This window comes from Bombus huntii, unplaced genomic scaffold (genome assembly GCF_024542735.1).
Source record: "Bombus huntii isolate Logan2020A unplaced genomic scaffold, iyBomHunt1.1 ctg00000214.1, whole genome shotgun sequence".
In the NCBI taxonomy this organism is placed as follows: Eukaryota; Metazoa; Arthropoda; class Insecta; order Hymenoptera; family Apidae; genus Bombus; species Bombus huntii.
In genome coordinates, this window is record NW_026099439.1 from 2501 (window position 1) to 15000 (window position 12500).

Below are 12500 nucleotides of genomic sequence, written 5' to 3' on the forward strand. Positions count from 1 at the left end.
TAAAAAGCAATACGCCGCTGGACTTAGTCGCGTACAAACAGAAAGCAATACGCCGCTGGGACTTTGTCTCCTGCGGTTAAAAAAAATAATTTCGCTACGTACGGCCGATGGTCGTGCGTAGCGATTTTTTTTTTCCTTTAAATCAAACAACGAGACGCACGAATAGAAAGCGATACGCCGCTGCAACTTTGTCGCGTGCCAGTAAAAAGCAATACGCCGCTGGACTTAGCCGCTCGTGCTACCGCTGCGCGCGCACCTCCGAATCAGCGGGTATGCGCCGGAGTAGGTAACACTCTCTTAAGGTACGCCGTTCTGCGCAGCTCGTCTTGCGCGCGCGCGCGCGCGCTTTTTCAAATATTTTTAAACGTTTTTTCGCGTTTTTTCCCGTTTCTTCTTCGCGTTTTTTCCCGTTTTTTTCCCGTTTTTTTCCCGTTTTCCACGTTTTTTCCCGTTTCACGAGAGAGACGAAAACGAGGAAAATAATCGCGACAAATGCTCGCTCGCTGCGCTCGCTCGGACGAATATAGCCCAACCCAAAACCGATCCCGAGCGTTCGAACGAAGATTTCGATGAAATCGAAGAACGAACGCGAAAGGGATTGGTTTTGGGTTGGGCTATTTTTTTTTCGAGCGAGCGGAGCGAGCGAGCAACGCGTAAGAGCGTATCGTTGCGTCGCAGGGACTTTGAAATATTCGCCACTGTTCGAACGTTCGAGTCGAAATAACTCGAGAAAAAGCGTTATAACGCATCGAAATTATCAGTGAAATCGTTACGTATCGACGAAATCTAGTCGAAAGTAGCGATTTCACTTTATTTTTTTAAAAAATTTCATCCTCCGGACCAACGTGACCGGGACGTTGGAACTTAGAATTTTTTCGCCCCGTTACGAAAGTACCGAAAGTTCAACTCGAAATAACTCGCTAAAAAGCGTTATAACGTATCGAAATTTTGCGTGAAATCGTTACGTTTCGACGAAATCTAGTCGAAAGTAGCGATTTCACTTTATTTTTTTAAAAAATTTCATCCTCCGGACCAACGTGACCGGGACGTTGGAACTTAGAATTTTTTCGCCCCGTTACGAAAGTACCGAAAGTTCAACTCGAAATAACTCGCTAAAAAGCGTTATAACGTATCGAAATTTTGCGTGAAATCGTTACGTTTCGACGAAATCTAGTCGAAAGTAGCGATTTCACTTTATTTTTTTAAAAAATTTCATCCTCCGGACCAACGTGACCGGGACGTTGGAACTTAGAATTTTTTCGCCCCGTTACGAAAGTACCGAAAGTTCAACTCGAAATAACTCGCTAAAAAGCGTTATAACGTATCGAAATTTTGCGTGAAATCGTTACGTTTCGACGAAATCTAGTCGAAAGTAGCGATTTCACTTTATTTTTTTAAAAAATTTCGTCCTCCGGACCAACCTGACCGGGACGTTGGAACTTAGAATTTTTTCGCCCCGTTACGAAAGTACCGAAAGTTCAACTCGAAATAACTCGCTAAAAAGCGTTATAACGTATCGAAATTTTGCGTGAAATCGTTACGTTTCGACGAAATCTAGTCGAAAGTAGCGATTTCACTTTATTTTTTTAAAAAATTTCATCCTCCGGACCAACGTGACCGGGACGTTGGAACTTAGAATTTTTTCGCCCCGTTACGAAAGTACCGAAAGTTCAACTCGAAATAACTCGCTAAAAAGCGTTATAACGTATCGAAATTTTGCGTGAAATCGTTACGTTTCGACGAAATCTAGTCGAAAGTAGCGATTTCACTTTATTTTTTTGAAAAATTTCATCCTCCGGACCAACGTGACTGGGACGTTGGAACTTAGAATTTTTTCGCACCGCTACGAAAAGGCCGAAAGATCCCCTCCAAATAACTCGTTAAAAAGTGTTATAACGTACGAATATTTTTCAAGAAATCGTTATAACTCGATAAAATACGTCGGGATTAAGCGTTTATATCGTCGGCAGACGGATATAAAAACGTTTGGACCGACACGACCGGTCGTTGGAACATAGAAAAATTCCGAGCCGGTACGTTGGGACTTAGAAAAATTCCGAGGGCGAAAAAGTTTTTTCGAGTTTATTCGTTAAAAAGCGTTACAAGGTATGAATTTTTTTGCATAAATCGACGTAACTCGACGAAATACGTCGGGATTAATGGTTTATTTCCGTCCGAGAACGATTTTTAAAAACGGACCTATGCGGCCGGTCGTTCGTACTTGGAAAATTTTCGGACCGAACACTCTTTTTCGATTAATTCGTTAAAAAGCGTTATAACGTACGAATATTTTTCAAGAAATCGTTATAACTCGATAAAATACGTCGGGATTAAGCGTTTATATCGTCGGCAGACGGATATAAAAACGTTTGGACCGACACGACCGGTCGTTGGAACATAGAAAAATTCCGAGCCGGTACGTTGGGACTTAGAAAAATTCCGAGGGCGAAAAAGTTTTTTCGAGTTTATTCGTTAAAAAGCGTTACAAGGTATGAATTTTTTTGCATAAATCGACGTAACTCGACGAAATACGTCGGGATTAATGGTTTATTTCCGTCCGAGAACGATTTTTAAAAACGGACCTATGCGGCCGGTCGTTCGTACTTAGAAAATTTTCGGACCGAACACTCTTTTTCGATTAATTCGTTAAAAAGCGTTATAACGTACGAATATTTTTCAAGAAATCGTTATAACTCGATAAAATACGTCGGGATTAAGCGTTTATATCGTCGGCAGACGGATATAAAAACGTTTGGACCGACACGACCGGTCGTTGGAACATAGAAAAATTCCGAGCCGGTACGTTGGGACTTAGAAAAATTCCGAGGGCGAAAAAGTTTTTTCGAGTTTATTCGTTAAAAAGCGTTACAAGGTATGAATTTTTTTGCATAAATCGACGTAACTCGACGAAATACGTCGGGATTAATGGTTTATTTCCGTCCGAGAACGATTTTTAAAAACGGACCTATGCGGCCGGTCGTTCGTACTTAGAAAATTTTCGGACCGAACACTCTTTTTCGATTAATTCGTTAAAAAGCGTTATAACGTACGAATATTTTTCAAGAAATCGTTATAACTCGATAAAATACGTCGGGATTAAGCGTTTATATCGTCGGCAGACGGATATAAAAACGTTTGGACCGACACGACCGGTCGTTGGAACATAGAAAAATTCCGAGCCGGTACGTTGGGACTTAGAAAAATTCCGAGGGCGAAAAAGTTTTTTCGAGTTTATTCGTTAAAAAGCGTTACAAGGTATGAATTTTTTTGCATAAATCGACGTAACTCGACGAAATACGTCGGGATTAATGGTTTATTTCCGTCCGAGAACGATTTTTAAAAACGGACCTATGCGGCCGGTCGTTCGTACTTAGAAAATTTTCGGACCGAACACTCTTTTTCGATTAATTCGTTAAAAAGCGTTATAACGTACGAATATTTTTCAAGAAATCGTTATAACTCGATAAAATACGTCGGGATTAAGCGTTTATATCGTCGGCAGACGGATATAAAAACGTTTGGACCGACACGACCGGTCGTTGGAACATAGAAAAATTCCGAGCCGGTACGTTGGGACTTAGAAAAATTCCGAGGGCGAAAAAGTTTTTTCGAGTTTATTCGTTAAAAAGCGTTACAAGGTATGAATTTTTTTGCATAAATCGACGTAACTCGACGAAATACGTCGGGATTAATGGTTTATTTCCGTCCGAGAACGATTTTTAAAAACGGACCTATGCGGCCGGTCGTTCGTACTTAGAAAATTTTCGGACCGAACACTCTTTTTCGATTAATTCGTTAAAAAGCGTTATAACGTACGAATATTTTTCAAGAAATCGTTATAACTCGATAAAATACGTCGGGATTAAGCGTTTATATCGTCGGCAGACGGATATAAAAACGTTTGGACCGACACGACCGGTCGTTGGAACATAGAAAAATTCCGAGCCGGTACGTTGGGACTTAGAAAAATTCCGAGGGCGAAAAAGTTTTTTCGAGTTTATTCGTTAAAAAGCGTTACAAGGTATGAATTTTTTTGCATAAATCGACGTAACTCGACGAAATACGTCGGGATTAATGGTTTATTTCCGTCCGAGAACGATTTTTAAAAACGGACCTATGCGGCCGGTCGTTCGTACTTAGAAAATTTTCGGACCGAACACTCTTTTTCGATTAATTCGTTAAAAAGCGTTATAACGTACGAATATTTTTCAAGAAATCGTTATAACTCGATAAAATACGTCGGGATTAAGCGTTTATATCGTCGGCAGACGGATATAAAAACGTTTGGACCGACACGACCGGTCGTTGGAACATAGAAAAATTCCGAGCCGGTACGTTGGGACTTAGAAAAATTCCGAGGGCGAAAAAGTTTTTTCGAGTTTATTCGTTAAAAAGCGTTACAAGGTATAAATTTTTTTACGGGAATCGTTCTATCTCTATTAAATACGTCGGGATTAAACATTTTTATCGATTTTTTCAAAAAATTAGCGTTCGTCGAACTGACACGACTGGGATATTTTTCTAATTTTTTCGTTAATTAACGTTACAAGGTATATATTTTTTTGCATATTTCTACTTATTTTAACGTATTGTAATTGATTATAAACTTATTTTTTGTCCGTATTCGATAAAAGAGTATGTTTACTGATGCAATTTTTCGGTGAAAAAAAAAATTAATTTTTTGGTAAAAATGCATTTCTATTATGTTAATAAAACGTCTGGTAATGTATTTCGATGGTTGGATATTGGCTTTGTATAGTAGTGATCGAGCGTTCGCGAGACTAAGTTCCAGCGTCCCTTCCGAACGGTACGTTGCTACGGAGGTTTTGCACCGTAAGCGCGCGGCCGCTAGCCCGGCCGGCGCCGGCCTTCCGGCTGGCGCTTTCGTATCTATAAGAGAGACGTCGAGCCGGACGGTTCGGTCGGAACAGCGTTGAGCGCGTGGCTATTCTACGGCCTCGGTTGAGAATTCAGTCACCGCTCCTCGAGTCTTAGTGTATTTTACGCTATTTCTCGACTGTTCCTCCGTTCTCGTTCTGGTTTTTTCTCTACACTGCTGCGCCGCGGGTCGCTGTCCTGGACGTAATGACCAAATATCGTGGCAAGGTTCCCCTGAGTCGGGAAGCTGGTGACCTGTGTGTACGTATTCTAACAAAAATTGTTAGATGCGTGTGTGCTTGTACTAACTGAGCATCGATTCATTCAAAAGAGTATAACCGTCTGCTTTCTATAAAAACTTCTGCTTTCGCAGAAGTATCCGATGAGGCGGTAGGAGCGTACTATCTTTGCGTAGTATGTCTTCTGCCGAAAATGTTCTACCGATTGAAAGAATATTCTTACGGTATGTCCAGCGCGACGCACTGGGATACGCGCTTGTTCGTTCAGCGTGAGGTGCGTATACGTGCTTTACCGCTAAGATATTCTAATAAGTCTTTTTACACGAAGACAGCATTATGGAAATGTTCCTTTAGAAGTACGATTCTAAACATTTTATATAAGACTATGAGAAAGAGAGAGAGAGAAGAGAGGAGGTGGAGTTGAGAATTACAAAGTGGCTGCGAGCGGCGTTCGAAGATTATTACTGAACTATGGGTGTATCTCGAACGTCGCTAGGAGATATATTTTATAGATATATCTATCTTAAGAACGAAAAGTCTCGTCGTACGGTGCTTACGTCCCACCTACGACACGAAGAGAACTTAAACGAAATTTATAAGAATTGTTATACGAATAAGATCCCTGGTTGATCCTGCCAGTAGTCATATGCTTGTCTCAAAGATTAAGCCATGCATGTCTCAGTACATGCCGCATTAAGGTGAAACCGCGAATGGCTCATTAAATCAGTTATGGTTTCTTAGATCATACCTACATTTACTTGGATAACTGTGGTAATTCTAGAGCTAATACATGCAAACAGATTCCGACCAGAGATGGTAGGAATGCTTTTATTAGATCAAAACCAATCGGTGGCGGATGGCTCGTCTGTCCGTCCATCGTTTGTTTTGGTGACTCTGAATAACTTTGTGCTGATCGCATGGTCATCTAGCACCGGCGACGCATCTTTCAAATGTCTGCCTTATCAACTGTCGATGGTAGGTTCTGCGCCTACCATGGTTGTAACGGGTAACGGGGAATCAGGGTTCGATTCCGGAGAGGGAGCCTGAGAAACAGCTACCACATCCAAGGAAGGCAGCAGGCGCGCAAATTACCCACTCCCGGCACGGGGAGGTAGTGACGAAAAATAACGATACGGGACTCATCCGAGGCCCCGTAATCGGAATGAGTACACTTTAAATCCTTTAACGAGGACCAATTGGAGGGCAAGTCTGGTGCCAGCAGCCGCGGTAATTCCAGCTCCAATAGCGTATATTAAAGTTGTTGCGGTTAAAAAGCTCGTAGTTGAATCTGTGTGTCACAGTGTCGGTTCACCGCTCGCGGTGTTTAACTGGCATTATGTGGTACGTCCTATCGGTGGGCTTAGCTCCTCGCGGGCGGTCCAACTAATATCCCATCGCGGTGCTCTTCACTGAGTGTCGAGGTGGGCCGATACGTTTACTTTGAACAAATTAGAGTGCTTAAAGCAGGCTACCTTCGCCTGAATACTGTGTGCATGGAATAATGGAATAGGACCTCGGTTCTATTTTGTTGGTTTTCGGAGCCCCGAGGTAATGATTAATAGGGACAGATGGGGGCATTCGTATTGCGACGTTAGAGGTGAAATTCTTGGATCGTCGCAAGACGGACAGAAGCGAAAGCATTTGCCAAAAATGTTTTCATTAATCAAGAACGAAAGTTAGAGGTTCGAAGGCGATCAGATACCGCCCTAGTTCTAACCATAAACGATGCCAGCCAGCGATCCGCCGAAGTTCCTCCGATGACTCGGCGGGCAGCTTCCGGGAAACCAAAGCTTTTGGGTTCCGGGGGAAGTATGGTTGCAAAGCTGAAACTTAAAGGAATTGACGGAAGGGCACCACCAGGAGTGGAGCCTGCGGCTTAATTTGACTCAACACGGGAAACCTCACCAGGCCCGGACACCGGAAGGATTGACAGATTGATAGCTCTTTCTTGATTCGGTGGGTGGTGGTGCATGGCCGTTCTTAGTTGGTGGAGCGATTTGTCTGGTTAATTCCGATAACGAACGAGACTCTAGCCTGCTAAATAGACGTAACTTATGGTATCTCGAAGGCCCCCGGCTTCGGTCGGTGGGTTTTTACTACCAACGTACAAACAAATCTTCTTAGAGGAACAGGCGGCTTCTAGCCGCACGAGATTGAGCAATAACAGGTCTGTGATGCCCTTAGATGTTCTGGGCCGCACGCGCGCTACACTGAAGGAATCAGCGTGTTTTCCCTGGCCGAAAGGCCCGGGTAACCCGCTGAACCTCCTTCGTGCTAGGGATTGGGGCTTGCAATTATTCCCCATGAACGAGGAATTCCCAGTAAGCGCGAGTCATAAGCTCGCGTTGATTACGTCCCTGCCCTTTGTACACACCGCCCGTCGCTACTACCGATTGAATGATTTAGTGAGGTCTTCGGACTGGTGCGCGGCCAATGTGATAAGCATTGCCGATGTTACCGGGAAGATGACCAAACTTGATCATTTAGAGGAAGTAAAAGTCGTAACAAGGTTTCCGTAGGTGAACCTGCGGAAGGATCATTAACGATACGATACCAAAAGAATTTGACTTGAACACATATAAAAACTATGAAATATATATCACAATGGTCGGTAAGGAGCCGTACTCCTCCTGTATCGACGAAAGTATATACGACGTATTAACAAGCTATATACTTTAACAAACGAAAACGCCAGGGAGCTTGGCAACCTCCGTTGGCACGAATAGAAATATTCTTAAGGAGGAGACGACCCTCCAGCTACGGAATTATACGAAGAGAAGGTGGCACTCTCTCTCGATCATCGGGATGAAGAGATATATATATACAAGTATAAAAACGAAATGCGAATGAAACTTATTCGAGGCGCCTGCGTGAGGTCGTAAACAGAAAGACCCGCCGTCTCCGAATAAAACATATAACATATAATATATATATATATGAAATTCTAATAAAAGGGAACTCTAGCTTCGAAAGAGCCAACAAAAGTTAAGGCTCGATATCAAACGAAAAAATTACGATGGAAACCAGGTGTAAAGAGAAATGCAGTCGTGGCGCCTGCGAGAGGCCGTACACAGAAAGACCCGCCGTCACGATCTCGTATTTCGTATTTGCATCGTGGAAACCGTACAAACGAAATATAAAAGTCCATGCAAACTAATAAGAAAATCTCTAAAGTGCCTCGTGTCGGAGTGATCATGCTCGCCTATTCTCTTCTATGTTTCGTGGTCTGTGTTGCGTTTGTTCTCCTCCTAGCAACGGGACATATCGAAGACTCCTCTTTGGGATCGAACGAAGCGTCTAGAACGAGTCGACGAGAGCGAAAGAACTTGTAGCGAGTCGCGCAGAGCGAAAGGATACCGATATACATCTTCGAAGGTTCTCTTCGAAGATCCATGGATACCTTCTGCGTCGACTTCTCTCGTCTCTTTCATCGAAACTCTCGTCGTTCTCGAAACGTGCTTCCTACCCAAAGGGCGTGTGCTCTTCGTATGTCGTTTCGTTCGAAATAACGAAACCACGTGTAACATACTCGTGGATCGGGTAACCTAGAACGAAGACGCATCGCGTGGATGTTGGCCCGCTATGCGACGATGACCGATGATGATGATGATGATGATGATGATGATATGATGATGATGTCGATGTCGACGACGACGACGATGAAGACGATGTGTAGCAACGATTCGTAACTAGTCTAGCCGAAGTTCGTTCAGAGGGGAACGCCGCCGGCTTCGAAGCCTCGATGTCGTGAGTCGGACACCCGTGCCGTCGCTAGAGTTTTTCAAACTCTGCTTCTGGATATTGGGACGAAAGACCGCTCGAGGACGACGACAGCCGTGCGTGCGTATCCCATCGAATTTTTTTTACACCACCTGAACGAGACTAAAGTTTCGTCTAGTTGATCGTCTACCGTCGCATAATGTATATTATATACCGTTCAGAGGGGACCGGCTGTCTATCCTCGTTGTCGTGAGTCGGACACCCGTGCCGTCGCTAGAGTTTTTCAAACTCTGCTTCTGGATATCGGGACGAAAGACCGCGCGAGGACGACGGATGCGAGTCCCATCGAATTTTTGACTTACACACTACCTGAACGAGACTTAAAGTTTCATATTATATACCGTTCAGAGGGGACCGGCTGTCTATCCTCGTTGTCGTGAGTCGGACACCCGTGCCGTCGCTAGAGTTTTTCAAACTCTGCTTCTGGATATCGGGACGAAAGACCGCGCGAGGACGACGGATGCGAGTCCCATCGAATTTTTGACTTACACACTACCTGAACGAGACTTAAAGTTTCATATAATATACCGTTCAGAGGGGACCGGCTGTCTTTCCTCGTTGTCGTGAGTCGGACACCCGTGCCGTCGCTAGAGTTTTTCAAACTCTGCTTCTGGATATCGGGACGAAAGACCGCGCGAGGACGACGGATGCGAGTCCCATCGAATTTTTTATTTACACACTACCTGAACGAGACTTAAAGTTTCATCCAGTTTGTCGTCTATCATCGCATATATAATATACCGTTCAGAGGGGACCGGCTGTCTATCCTCGTTGTCGTGAGTCGGACACCCGTGCCGTCGCTAGAGTTTTTCAAACTCTGCTTCTGGATATCGGGACGAAAGACCGCGCGAGGACGACGGATGCGAGTCCCATCGAATTTTTGACTTACACACTACCTGAACGAGACTTAAAGTTTCATATAATATACCGTTCAGAGGGGACCGGCTGTCTTTCCTCGTTGTCGTGAGTCGGACACCCGTGCCGTCGCTAGAGTTTTTCAAACTCTGCTTCTGGATATCGGGACGAAAGACCGCGCGAGGACGACGGATGCGAGTCCCATCGAATTTTTGATTTACACACTACCTGAACGAGACTTAAAGTTTCATCCAGTTTGTCGTCTATCATCTCATATATAATATACCGTTCAGAGGGGACCGGCTGTCTATCCTCGTTGTCGTGAGTCGGACACCCGTGCCGTCGCTAGAGTTTTTCAAACTCTGCTTCTGGATGTTGGGACGAAAGACCGCGCGAGGACGATGGATGCGTGTCCCATCGAATTTTTGATTTACAAGACACACACTACCTGAACGAGACTAAAGTTTCATCGAGTTTATCATCGCATAACCCGTTCGGAGGGGACCGGCTGTCTATCCTCGTTGTCGTGAGTCGGACACCCGTGCCGTCGCTAGAGTTTTTCAAACTCTGCTTCTGGATATCGGGACGAAAGACCGCGCGAGGACGATGGCTGCGAGTCCCATCGAATTTTTGTTTTTTTTTTTTTTTTTAAAGAAAAAACACCACCCGAACGGAGATGTGTTCTATCTTTCGTCGATTTTTCATGCTTTCAGTCGGTCGCGTGGTCGCCATCCGTTCGGAGGGGATCGCCGGCTTCGAAACCTCGATGTCGTGAGTCGGACACCCGTGCCGTCGCTAGAGTTTTTCAAACTCTGCTTCTGGATATTGGGACGAAAGACCGCTCGAGGCGGACGGCCGCGCGAATCCCATCGAATCTTTACTATCACCCGAACGATGGAGAGATGCACGCGCGCTGTTTCTTGAATAATTGGACGAGAGAGTAGAATCAAACACATATATAACATGGGCTAGCCACCGTGCTTACTCGTTCGCGAGATCGTGTGCTGTACAGAGGATTCAGAATCGGGTGTATATATCCCCGTCGTTTCCTGACGAACGGAGCTTCGATCTCGATGGTTGTTATATATCATAATGTACTTTACGCCCGGCCGGCGAACGCGCGTATCTTCGCGCGTTCGTCGTTTTCTTTTTTTTTCGAACGTTTTTGTGTCGTCAATCCTATGGCGACTTCTGCGCGTTCGATTCCCGTTGGTCGAACGTGACGGAACTCGGCTTCGCTAGAACCGAGAAGAGTACATTTGAGTATTGAACTGTTGTAAATTTATAAAAGATTACCCTGAACGGTGGATCACTTGGCTCGTGGGTCGATGAAGAACGCAGCTAATTGCGCGTCAACGTGTGAACTGCAGGACACATGAACATCGACATTTCGAACGCACATTGCGGTCCACGGATACAATTCCTGGACCACGCCTGGCTGAGGGTTGCTCACGTAAACCTAAGACTGCTTGCGTTGCGTATCGTTACTCTCCGTATCTGTCTCTCTCTGTCCCTTCTTGCCTTAACAACCCGCCGTCGTTCTTCTTTATATAAGAGAACGTTTCAGAGTCGGACGAAGGTACAAGAACGAGGATACGAATAAGAGCGGACGGAGAGAACATACGCGACGTACGAGCGATTGTTGGACGCTCGTCGGCGTTCGTCGCGGTCGTGCAGAGACCGTGCAAGTCGTACGCATGCTCGATATATAATCTATCGTGTTCACGGGAGACTACGAAACTCTACCTCTGTCTCTCTCTGTCCCTTCTTGCCTTGACAACCCGCCGTCGTTCTTCTTAAAAATTATAAGAGAACGTTTCAGAGTCGGACGAAGGTATACGAAGGGATACGAATAAGAGCGGAGAGAACCGGTCACGGACCTGCGTGAGTGCTCGCGGCGTCGTGAGTCGTCCTTACGAGGGCGACCGCCCGCTTATGCACCGCTTCGTGTATCGGTTATCGAACGTATATACTCGTAGTGTTCTCCTCGTGACCGATTTTTTTTTCATATCAGGCGATATATGCTACGTTTGCCGGTGTTCGACGCACGAAGGTCCGCGCCCCCGACGTCGTCTTAAAAGAATATTATATTTGGCGAGACTGAGAGAGAAAGCAAATATGGGAACTCGGTCGAGAGAGGAGAGAAGAGAGAACCAAAAAAAAAACCTAAACTCGATGGCGTGCGAAACTTTGCCATAATCTACCGTCTTTTCTTAAGACTCTCGTACAGCCCCAGGGATCGAATGCCCACTCCGTCTCTTCGCGAAAGCGACTGACAACAACGAGGACCGTCGCATCGATGGGTCGTCGTTGCGTTTTACACGCTCTGTGCTTTTTTACAAGCCCCGAAAGTATCAGCCGTAGATCCGGGAACGCACACGCGAGATTTCTTCGAGCGCTCTGACGACTTAGGGAGGTATGATCCCCAGCGTCGCGCGGAGATCGGAGAGTACACGTACTCGTATCGGGACGAATTTTCCCCGTCGTCGTGTATCTCTCTGCCCGCGCGCCTGGCTCCCGAAAAGCCACGTTCGTCGGAAATCTTACATATTATATATGTAACGCGTGTGCGAACTAGCGTGTGTCTAAGATCGGCTATACACGGGTGCTGCTGTAACTACAAGCTCGAGGTGTTTTCCGCAGCGTTTCTGTACCCGAGGAAGATGCGCATGTGAGTCCGTTACGAAGTTGTTCGTACGGTCGTCGTCGTCGGAGAGATCGTAGACGAGGAAGAAGACGATCCCCTTT

General features: G+C 45.3%; 2 non-coding genes across 2 annotated transcripts; both read left to right on the forward strand.

The window, feature by feature from the left end:
- Positions 1-5736: 5736 nt before the first annotated feature.
- Positions 5737-7659, forward strand: LOC126877689 (small subunit ribosomal RNA). Its single transcript, XR_007695249.1, has one exon. It is a non-coding gene; the product is annotated as a small subunit ribosomal RNA (ribosomal RNA).
- A 3386-nt stretch (positions 7660-11045) lies between these two features.
- LOC126877682 (5.8S ribosomal RNA) lies at positions 11046-11200 on the forward strand. Its single transcript, XR_007695243.1, has one exon. It is a non-coding gene; the product is annotated as a 5.8S ribosomal RNA (ribosomal RNA).
- Positions 11201-12500: the final 1300 nt, after the last annotated feature.